The 9,914-nt window shown below is 33.2% G+C and overlaps 1 long non-coding RNA gene across 1 annotated transcript; it reads left to right on the top strand.

Annotated features, from left to right (window-relative positions):
* The first annotated feature begins 3,848 nt into the window (after positions 1-3,848).
* On the top strand, positions 3,849-9,686 carry LOC128995991 (uncharacterized). Its single transcript, XR_008491002.1, has 4 exons — positions 3,849-3,908; positions 5,552-5,628; positions 7,525-7,644; positions 9,505-9,686. It is a non-coding gene; the product is annotated as an uncharacterized LOC128995991 (long non-coding RNA).
* The last annotated feature ends 228 nt before the right edge of the window (positions 9,687-9,914 follow it).

Here is a 9,914-nt window from a genome sequence, read left to right as displayed (position 1 = left end):
CTAGGGGCCACTGATGGAAGATAATGTTATGGTTCTTGGTGTTGCATGAATTTGCATAAATAAGCCTATTCATACTATGTACAGGCATAAAAGAGTAAAGACCAACTACTTTATTTAGTACAAAGTGAAGTTAGTGGAGCGATTGAATTAGTTTTAAACCCTTTTTCTATCGAGGCAAAAGTGCGATTCATTGCAATTTGGTCCTCCTGTAGATGACAGATGGGTGCAACGTCAGCGATGATCTGGTCAGGTGGACCGTGATATCGTAGTAAATCTGAGCGGACTGCCTGCGGTAACTAATGCGGTAACGTGTGGTAAATAAGGTGGTAACGTGTGGTAACACCTCCTGCACTGCATCATGCTTCCTCGTAGCCCGGGTCGGAGGGCGAGGTGCAGTAAAGGAGGTCTACGATCACCCTGAGCATAAGGCTATAAACTGCTGGATCAAAGTTGACTTTGGAGTCAACTATCTACTTGTTTACTTTTCAACTTGTGTTTCAATTATAAAAACTAGAGTTCACCCCGTGGTCGAAAGCTTGACCAAAATATGCACAGACTTCTCTGTCTTCACCCCTCGCTTTAAATAAAACATGTGATTGGAATTTCTTCCATTTGTTTTGCTTTTCTGTTTATATTTCGTTGTTATTTCGTCACCAGCATGCCAACCCATAAGGCCCGTGTTATGTTTTCAAATTTTAAATTCATTTTTTGTGATTATTTTTGAGCCAATTTTATTTTATAAAGGGATTCTGTGCATATACAGGCAGATATCTTTCTAACAGTATGCGTAGATTTTCCCTGTGATGCACACCAGCTAAGAAATAAGGTTATCAAGAAACATGCGTGCCTATAATAATAGGATGCGTTTAAAACAATCGTTATTGAGTTTTCTTAATTCGTTGTAAACATACACTCAATAAAGTTATTAAAGAAAGTGTGTTCTGAATGATCCTAAACCACATAGAAAATTAAATTAAATAGACCTTCTGTTTCAATTGAAAACTAAATCATGTGTTTTTAATATTGTTATAACATTTATTTTCATAACATGACGATAATACATAAAACTATTGAAAAGAGGAAAAATATTAAAAAGAAAGTATTTTCCGACGAACAATCTGGTACTTAGGCTGTACGTTAAAATGATTTAAATAAAAATTGAATTTGAACTTAATTCATTATAGATCAAATTATTCTATATAGACAGTGCAAAAATATTATACTATGCATATTTTACGTAGCGGAGAAAGTAAGGGGGGCAAAAACCCCCGGAATAGCGGGAGGTCGGATTACACAGGGATAGGCTGATAGGCTGATGTTCGCACTGAGAACTGCCACTTTCACTCTAGGGCACCGGACAGCTGAAATTAATCGTTATTAGGAAGAACATCCCGGAACATATTCTAAAGATTTATGCTAAAATTAGAAAGGAGAGTGTATTTTCAAAATATCACAGTCACGATAGTATGATCAAAGTGCGTAGCTTAAATCGATACATTGCTTAAATGCTCTTCCAAGTGAACAAAGAGTTTTTTTTTATTTATACAACAATAAATTAACAGTAATAGGTACATCAACAAAAAAAATGTATGTGCTAAGAAAACCTGTGACCGTTATCTTGGCGATTCGCTATTTCATTTATTTGACCGAGGAATCAGACATGGTATGGTAATTAATTTAGATTATTTAATCTTTTGATATATGTCACTATCAAATACAAAAAAATATCAAGTTTAAGTCTTAAAATATGACGAACGTCAAATGAACAATGCAACGTACAATACACACAACATGATTAAATAACCATCTTCCTTAACATTCAATACAATTAACACTGTATTGTATACTATGATTTACATACCATACATAAACATTAAAAATTACAAACGAGGATGTTTAGCGTACTTTAAACTATCAAGTTCCTAATTAGTAAGAATCGACTTCCATATTTTTTAATCAAACACAAACTCGTAGTAACATATATTTAGACTATATGCTAAAACCTCTATACGAACCACAATACTAAGTCTGAACAGTCAGAATAACAATGAAAAGTTATAACTTTAAGCCACTCGGGGAAGTAGGAAGTGTTCTGTTATAATTATAGGTTGTCGCAACCCATAATGCTGTTCACCGGGTCTAGAGGTCTTCCGAGTCCTCGGGCTCTGCCCCAGTGGCATGTAACTGGCCGGGGCTTTGCCCTACTGGCACGTAACCTCCTAGGCCTGTGCCCTGGTGGATTAGTTAACTAATTGGCAGAATTAATTGGCCATTCCGTCTTGTATAGTTTGATAATACCTGTTAGCGGGCACAAGCGATTTCGGGAGATTTATCACGTTTTAGTCAGCCGAGCTCACAGAGGAAATAATAACATTTTTTTCTCTGCTCTTTGATGGAGGGTGGAATTTTTTAGTTACTTTAAATGCAGTAGACTTGAGCCCAAAGAAAAAGGTTGATGAATTGAATCGTGTTTTTGTCATATTTGTTGGGGTGTAGTCACAACTATTGTCAGAGTTTATCTCTTAACTAAATTTTAAAAATATTTTAAAAAATTATGAAAATAAGGTACTTTCCTGTTAAAGGGAACATTCATTATTATCGATGATTTTTTCTCGATATATCGATATTTTTGTTTTCTGGTCCATTACAAATTGATAACTGATCTTGTTTAGGCTAAAATAGACTGTTATATGGATTAAGAAATGAAACTGTTCTAAGCTAACCTAACATAACCAACCAAACGTGTTGTACTATTTAAAATTCCTTTTGATAACAGAAAAGGCAAGGTAAACACGGAATTTTTAAATGTTAAACAGCAAGTTTGGTTAGTTATGTTAGGTTACTTTTTTTTAGAACAGTTTCATTTTATTATTGTTTGTTGATACCGAACAATATTAATCGTAGTTGTCAGCTGATATGTTTCAATTTGTTAATATCGATTTATCGAGAAAAAATCATCGATAATAATGAATGTTCCCTTTAACAGGAAAGTACCGAAAATACTGCTAACTATCAATATTTTTAAGTATTGACATACTGTATTTTAACCATCATAAATAATCTACAACTAAGGTTCTATTTTGAGTAGAATCAGTTTTTCATATGGAAGATTTATACAGTAAAATGTAGGAAAACTCGTTAGGGAATCGTTTGTGTGACAAAAAAAGGGTTTCCACTATAAGCCGAAAGTGTGGTCTAGCCTCTAAATCGTGTCTCAAAGTCATTCATTCTTTGAACGAAAAATAAAAGAGGGGAAAAAGAAATGAGGGGCTTCAAGGGCTGAAAAATTATGTTAGAGCGCCTTTTTTTTTCAAAGCAAAACAATGCTATTTTTGTTAACTTAGCAAACGTATCGCTACAAAGTTTCTGCAATTTACAGCCTGGTATTGTGTGATGGTATTAATATGTGGATTTTACCACGTAAATTGATGTTTGAATTTTAACTTTGGTCAATCGTGTGAAGAAAATTCCTACTCATTTCCAACATTACCAACGTTGACTATAATTTGATAGATAATTGATATAGACCAACGAATTTAGGAATTCGTTTTGAAAACTTTACGAGTCCTTAAGAGTTTATTATAGAAAGATGACCCCAATTACTTCTACGTGTTTTCATTATTTAAATTCAGGGTTTCCGGTTTGAGACGGAAGCAGATTTTCGGGTCCTGGTCCTGCGATGGTCAGTAGTGGTCAGTGGATGACATTTGCCAAAGGTCGCGGGTTGGGGCGGGGTACAGGCGACATCTCAGGAAGCTCCCACCGCACCCCTAGAGTTATGTCAGCTGTGGGGGGAGGGGGGCTCACCTGACAACGTATATATACGTTCTAGACCGCTTCTGTGATATCACCAGTCAGCTGTTCTGTGTGTGACCGCTCCAGCAACCATGGCGTCCCTTCACACACTTGTAAGTACAGTGGGTTCTAAAAATATAGTTTGGTATACAAAAGGATAAATGTTATTAAAACAAGTAAAATGTTTAGTTTGGAACATAAATTGCTGCAGTTTGTTTAAAAATTTGGGAGGGAACTAACTTGATTCTAAAAAATTAAGAGGGTGTAATAAAATAATATATTTGTCAATGGATCTTAGGCATATAGTTTCACGACAATTATTATAATTTTGTTGATTAAAAATAAATTGAAATTAGCCAATGACAGTAAAACATTAAACGAGATTTTTTCAATAATAACACAAGCAATAGGTTTTGTTTTAGAATTTAAAATATGTAAATGTTACACATTAATATCATTTCAACATTCCACATTACGTATTTTTCCAAATCACGTTAATTTTGTGTTTTTTGTAACTATTATTGTAAATATGACAAATAATAATATTTACCTATAAAATACTCTAAACACTTAAAATGAAATTAGTTATTCGCTATAATATTAGTTATTGATGAATAAAACTTACTGAAAAAGTCCTTGGCTTACCATTTGATACTTAGCTTCAACATGATTTATTGGCTCTGTTGAAATAATATACAAGCAAATCGAATTGTTTTAGCACATCAGGTAACTATAAAATTAGTAAATAAACCATAAACCCAAAGTAAATAATGTTACACTACGATTACGTTGATTATCACGCACAAGAATATCCATATAAAATAAATATCGATAGTATTTTATATCTCAGATAATTGTATTTAGTATTTTGAATTTTTCAATTGTGTTGTATCAATCGATCTATATGGCCTTCTGTCGTGGCAAAATACATTGGCTTCTCATTTTTCTCGACAGTGTTTGTTAACTTGTACAATAGTTGGTTTAAAAAATTCACATCAACATTATATGCAATGGCAATAGTGTTAAGCATCATAAGATTTATGCACCATTTAATAATACAGTTACAGAACAGGAATGTTAACAATTTACGCTTACTTATTCAATCAAACAAAATGTTTAAAATATGTTTCTTTACGTCTAAGAAATGCCTGGAGGATTTCTAATATCTCAAATATAAGTAGCAATTATAACATAGGTTCAATACATCACATGAAATATGTTCAGTCTTTTAAAGAAGTGAGAAAATAACTAATGTTTGTTAAATTTTCCTTTCTATGGCATATAGGTATTCTACAATAGACTGAAATTCTTCACAAGAATCCAACAAATAAATTAGCTTGCAATTGATTTGAAAACAATCGTTGTGACGTACTATATTTTCTTAATATTTCTCGAATACATTTTAGTACTTTTATCAGCATGTTTTTGCATTTAGACTGCTTGAGTTGATGGAGTCAACCATTAATACCGTGTTTGATTTAAATCTCACTAGACAAACCAAATCTCTCATAATAAGATTAATAGATAATCGTGTAAATGATTTTTAAATAGTACACAATATAAAACTGAGAAACGTCAATATCTTGTCGTTGTTGGTAATCCTACCTGGTACCTTAAAAATTTGTAATGAAAATAATTTGATAGTACCTTGTAAGCTTTTCAAGCGTGTTTGAAATCAAATAGTTTGCTTTCTATTTTAATAATACTCTGATAGTTTGTGTAGGTTTGCATTTCATTATATTTGTCTTGGTTGCAGGTTGTCTTTGTATTGGCTCTCCTGGCAGTAGTCTCCTGCATGCCCATGCCTAACCCTGGTGGCTTTGGCGGCAAACAGTAAGTCAGACTACATACTCTAGAGATAATCAAACAGTGTATTGTAAAACCACACATTTATCCCTGATGTAGGGTTTAAAGTTATCTTTTTTGCACAAGCAGTTTAATAACTTGCGCCCACTTCAATTGATTATAAGTAAAAATAGTTATACCATTTTGTATTGAAAAAGTACAATGTATATCTATATTTATAAAAGAGGAAGTTTGTATATATTTGAACGTTATGGACTCCGAAACCGCTTGACAGATTGTAATGAAACCTTCAGGCATTATTAAGCATTATTCAAGGATGGTTTGTGTGAAGTTTGGTGCAGATCCGTCAAAAGGGCTCCACCCCAGTGGCTCTGGATTTTCCCATGTTAACCTTATGAGTACTTATAATTAAATGGAATTAAAGAATCTTAACAGCTGGTTCAACTAAACAATTTGATTCCGTGGTGTTCAATAGCATTAAAAAGTTAAAAGGTTTACCAACAGGGTGCAGCACTATTATATATTTTTAATTTATGACAACAGCTAATTTGCAACCAAAAGGTGAGTGAGCGTAGCGAACTTTAACCTGGTGGCGAGTTAGCGTAGGAACGAGCTAAACTGAAGGCAAGTGAGCGCAGCGAACGAGCTCCAACCTACAGGGGAGTAATCGTAGCAAACGAACTATTGAGCAATGTGAACGTGCTCATCTTGAAAATGAACGAGCATTTGTCATAAAACCACATTAGGACAGTACGACGTCTGTCGGGCCAGCTAGTAATTTTGTAATGCTGTTTAACATATTATTTCTAGACCCGCGGTAAATATGTTTGAATATATGTGTGTTTATTTCTCACGTAACATATGGACTTCAGATTTCACTTCGACCGGTTAAAAGTTTGTGACTTCTAAATGCAGCTAAATGCACCATGTCTTTAGTTGAGCCATAGCATAATTATTTCACGAAAGATTTCATTTGTTAAATATTACTCAAAAATCAATGTATGTTTCACCACAGTTTACGTCGTTGTTACTCTCCACTCAGTCTAATTAATCATTAGGATATTTCCTTTAATATAAGGATGGTTTGTGTAGTTTTAATTTTATTACCTGTTGTTTTTACTATGATTTTCTTGACCCATTGCCAATTTATTTATTTCTCTAATAATTCACCAAAGATTTTTCCAACCCAACTTTGCATTTTAGAATACAGGGCTAGGGCCATTGTTAACTTTTAAGCGGGTGAACCAGGGCAACAAATCTCTGCACACACAAATAGGACCAAAAAGTGCAGTCGGGGTGAATATTTTGCCTGGGACCCCAAAATAGAGTATTTTAGCGAACGCTCAACAATTTTAAGCGTATAACCCCAATGAATTGCATCTCAGTTTAACCTATTAAGCTATTATTATGTATCAGTGAAAACTAAAAGTCTCTATCTAAACTCAGAACAAAACTGTAGTCATTTAAAATTTGCATCAGTCCCACTTAAATGTGTTTTTGATACATTTCAAATTACCACCATGTAGTACTGGTTTGAGATAGATTCCTCTGGTTTTCGCTGATATTCTTACTCTCATCCATGGGGCTTTACGTTTGAAAATTTTAAACTGCCTCAAATTACCCCATTTTGGGACCCAGAAAAAATTTTCAAATCGGCAAAGAAATGTATTTTTAAACTATATTAAGATTTGTGGAAAAATAGTTTTTCTGGCTAGATCCATTGAAAAGCTTAAAGGCGGTATTCATTCTTTTGCCTAACCCTGTAAAGATCGTTTATGTATCTTTATGTGTATTTCTGGTTGTTTCTAGTGATCAACTAATGACCCTAGAGTCTTTCCTACGATTTGTCTAGTCCAACTAGTGCTACATAGCGTTAATAGTTTCTACAACATTGTGTACACTAATCTGTGTGGTTGTTTACAGTGAACATTACATTATCCACGTGCCGTACCACGTACACACAGTGCACCACTACCACAAGGTGCCCGTGTACATCCACAAGGAACATCACTACGTCAAGTCTCACGGATGGGACTGGGACTGGTAACTATACTTCCCTGTACTCTTATCCCTAGTCTATTAGGAAAAATTTAAATATGTGCTTCATACGGTATCTTAAAAAATTAGTCTTTACTAAAGCGTAAATCCATTTTAAGTATTTTTTTTTTAGAAATATTTCAGTTAGGGTTGTCTGCATGCTTTTGTTAAATGAAAACTGTCTAGTATAAACAAGGCCAATATGTCACGGTCCTGTGGAAACGAAAACGTGCTTAACACTAAAACGTTAGTCTTTCTATGTTACAAAAACTTAAAAAAAAATACGATGCTACCATCTTAATTCTAGATAAACTTAAGATTTGATTGAATTATCTGAAAAAGCATCAACACTAAAATTAAGTATACAAATACTATCGCATTTTGATCCCTTTGTTCACTAAATATATTGATTGCATAAAAAAATATATACCTATTTTTGGATTATCTTCAATCACACAATTTTCTCCCTCATAGGAAAGTTTGTAAAAAAGCTTAAGATGATTGTACTTTTACACTAATACCGGTTCATCCTCAATCTAAAAAATAGTTTTCTAATTATATGTTTTGGATTAAAATAATAACGAATTCAACTTAGTTCTTAAATTTCAGAATATATTTCATAGGTACTTAAAGGTCATAATTTGTAATCAATAGCTTAAAAACTAATTATTTACTTGTTTTTAAACATGTGTTTTCATTTTACAAGAACCCCATTACCCCGTCACTAGTTTCAAATATCTTCCAGATAAGCAACTAACTGCTGTAGAACTCTACAGGAAACTGCATGCCTCATAAAGAGCATATTGAATCAGATTGCATCTTAAAATGTCTGAAATAAATTGTTGCTAGTCATGGAAGTAAGTGAAAACATCAATAAAATCAATTAAGCCATAACAATTTCCGCTACGTAAACGTTACGTGGGTGCCCATGATAGACAAGTACCGTAATATAGCCATTAGATTGTCATCAGCTATTAGTGTCTACGCGTGGACCAACCACTTTCTAACGGTTTTTATACTAATCTGTGCAAATCAAACTACTTTCCATTAGCAGCCTGATTATTAAAATATTAAAATTTATGTTAATGCATATAGAGTATGGGGGGATTTGTTTTGGTTTTCCTTGAATAGATAAGGAAATGTTCAGAAATGTGTAGAAACTAAGTTGAAATCATTTTCATTTGTTCAAACATTTTTTAAGTTCCATTTTCTGTGTATCCTTTCAAAGAAATATAATGTAAGCTTGAAAACCATGTCATACTTCCTGGGAAGTAAAATGATTTAGAATGCTTTCCTCGCTATTTGAAAGTCACCAATAATTAAAGATAAAATATATTTGCTACTTTGAACGATCAGACGAGACAATCTTTAGTTCCCGTTCTTCAATGGACCAGTTGTTAATAATAAAACCTTTACCAAATTATTTTTACAGTATAACTGGATAAGTTTTAAAATCATTACATTTTTTACATTGAACAATAATATTTTCAAAAGTCGATGCACTACCTGATGCTCAACGTGTCAATTTGTAATAATACCTAGTATTTTATTTTATACTAAAGTAAAAGACTATTTAATATATTTATCATTCAATTTGACATTACTTTAGATTAAGCATGAACTCTGTAACATAAATTGTAAATGCTAACATCTTTTATTACCCAACCAAATATTTGTGTACACAACTAAAATGCGGAAGAGAAAATTTAACTTTATTATTAGCTAACTTTACCCAATAAAGCATTTTTTACCAATGATTTAAAACACTACTTGAGTATGCAATGGCAATAGCTATAGTCTCGTCATTGTGTAGTTATAAAAAAAAATTATCACTCTGTAACCAATTAAGATCTCTGTTTGTTCCAGATCTCGTGATTGTCTTCACTATCTCTCGCCTTGTCTCCCTCACCCAAGTACAACCCCGTGTCGTACCTGATCCCTGTGTTACCAGCTACCAGCTACCAGCTCACTTCTAGCTTTAAGTCCTGTTGTAAAGTCTGTACCATACATTTTAAGACTTGTTAAATATAGCTTTATATTTTTTTGTATTTGTGACATTGTTTTTTTACCTTGTTTTATAATCCACAAATTGGAGTTTTAAGTTTTTAACTGAATGGAACTGGTCTCGTTACTGTCAAACGTTTAAGAGAAAAGGGGAACTCAATAGTGCTTCTAGATGTTGTGACTTCCCATCCAATGTTAAAATTGAAGCCAAAAACGTGGTGTATTCTGTCCAGTAAACCTATACCACCACTATAGTGGTCTGTATTCTTTGG

The sequence above is a fragment of the Macrosteles quadrilineatus genome, unplaced genomic scaffold (assembly GCF_028750875.1).
Source record: "Macrosteles quadrilineatus isolate MER2022 unplaced genomic scaffold, UCM_ALF_1.0 Scaffold_5__1_contigs__length_97177068, whole genome shotgun sequence".
NCBI classification, from domain to species: domain Eukaryota; kingdom Metazoa; phylum Arthropoda; class Insecta; order Hemiptera; family Cicadellidae; genus Macrosteles; species Macrosteles quadrilineatus.
This window is presented reverse-complemented; position numbering and strand designations above follow the sequence as displayed.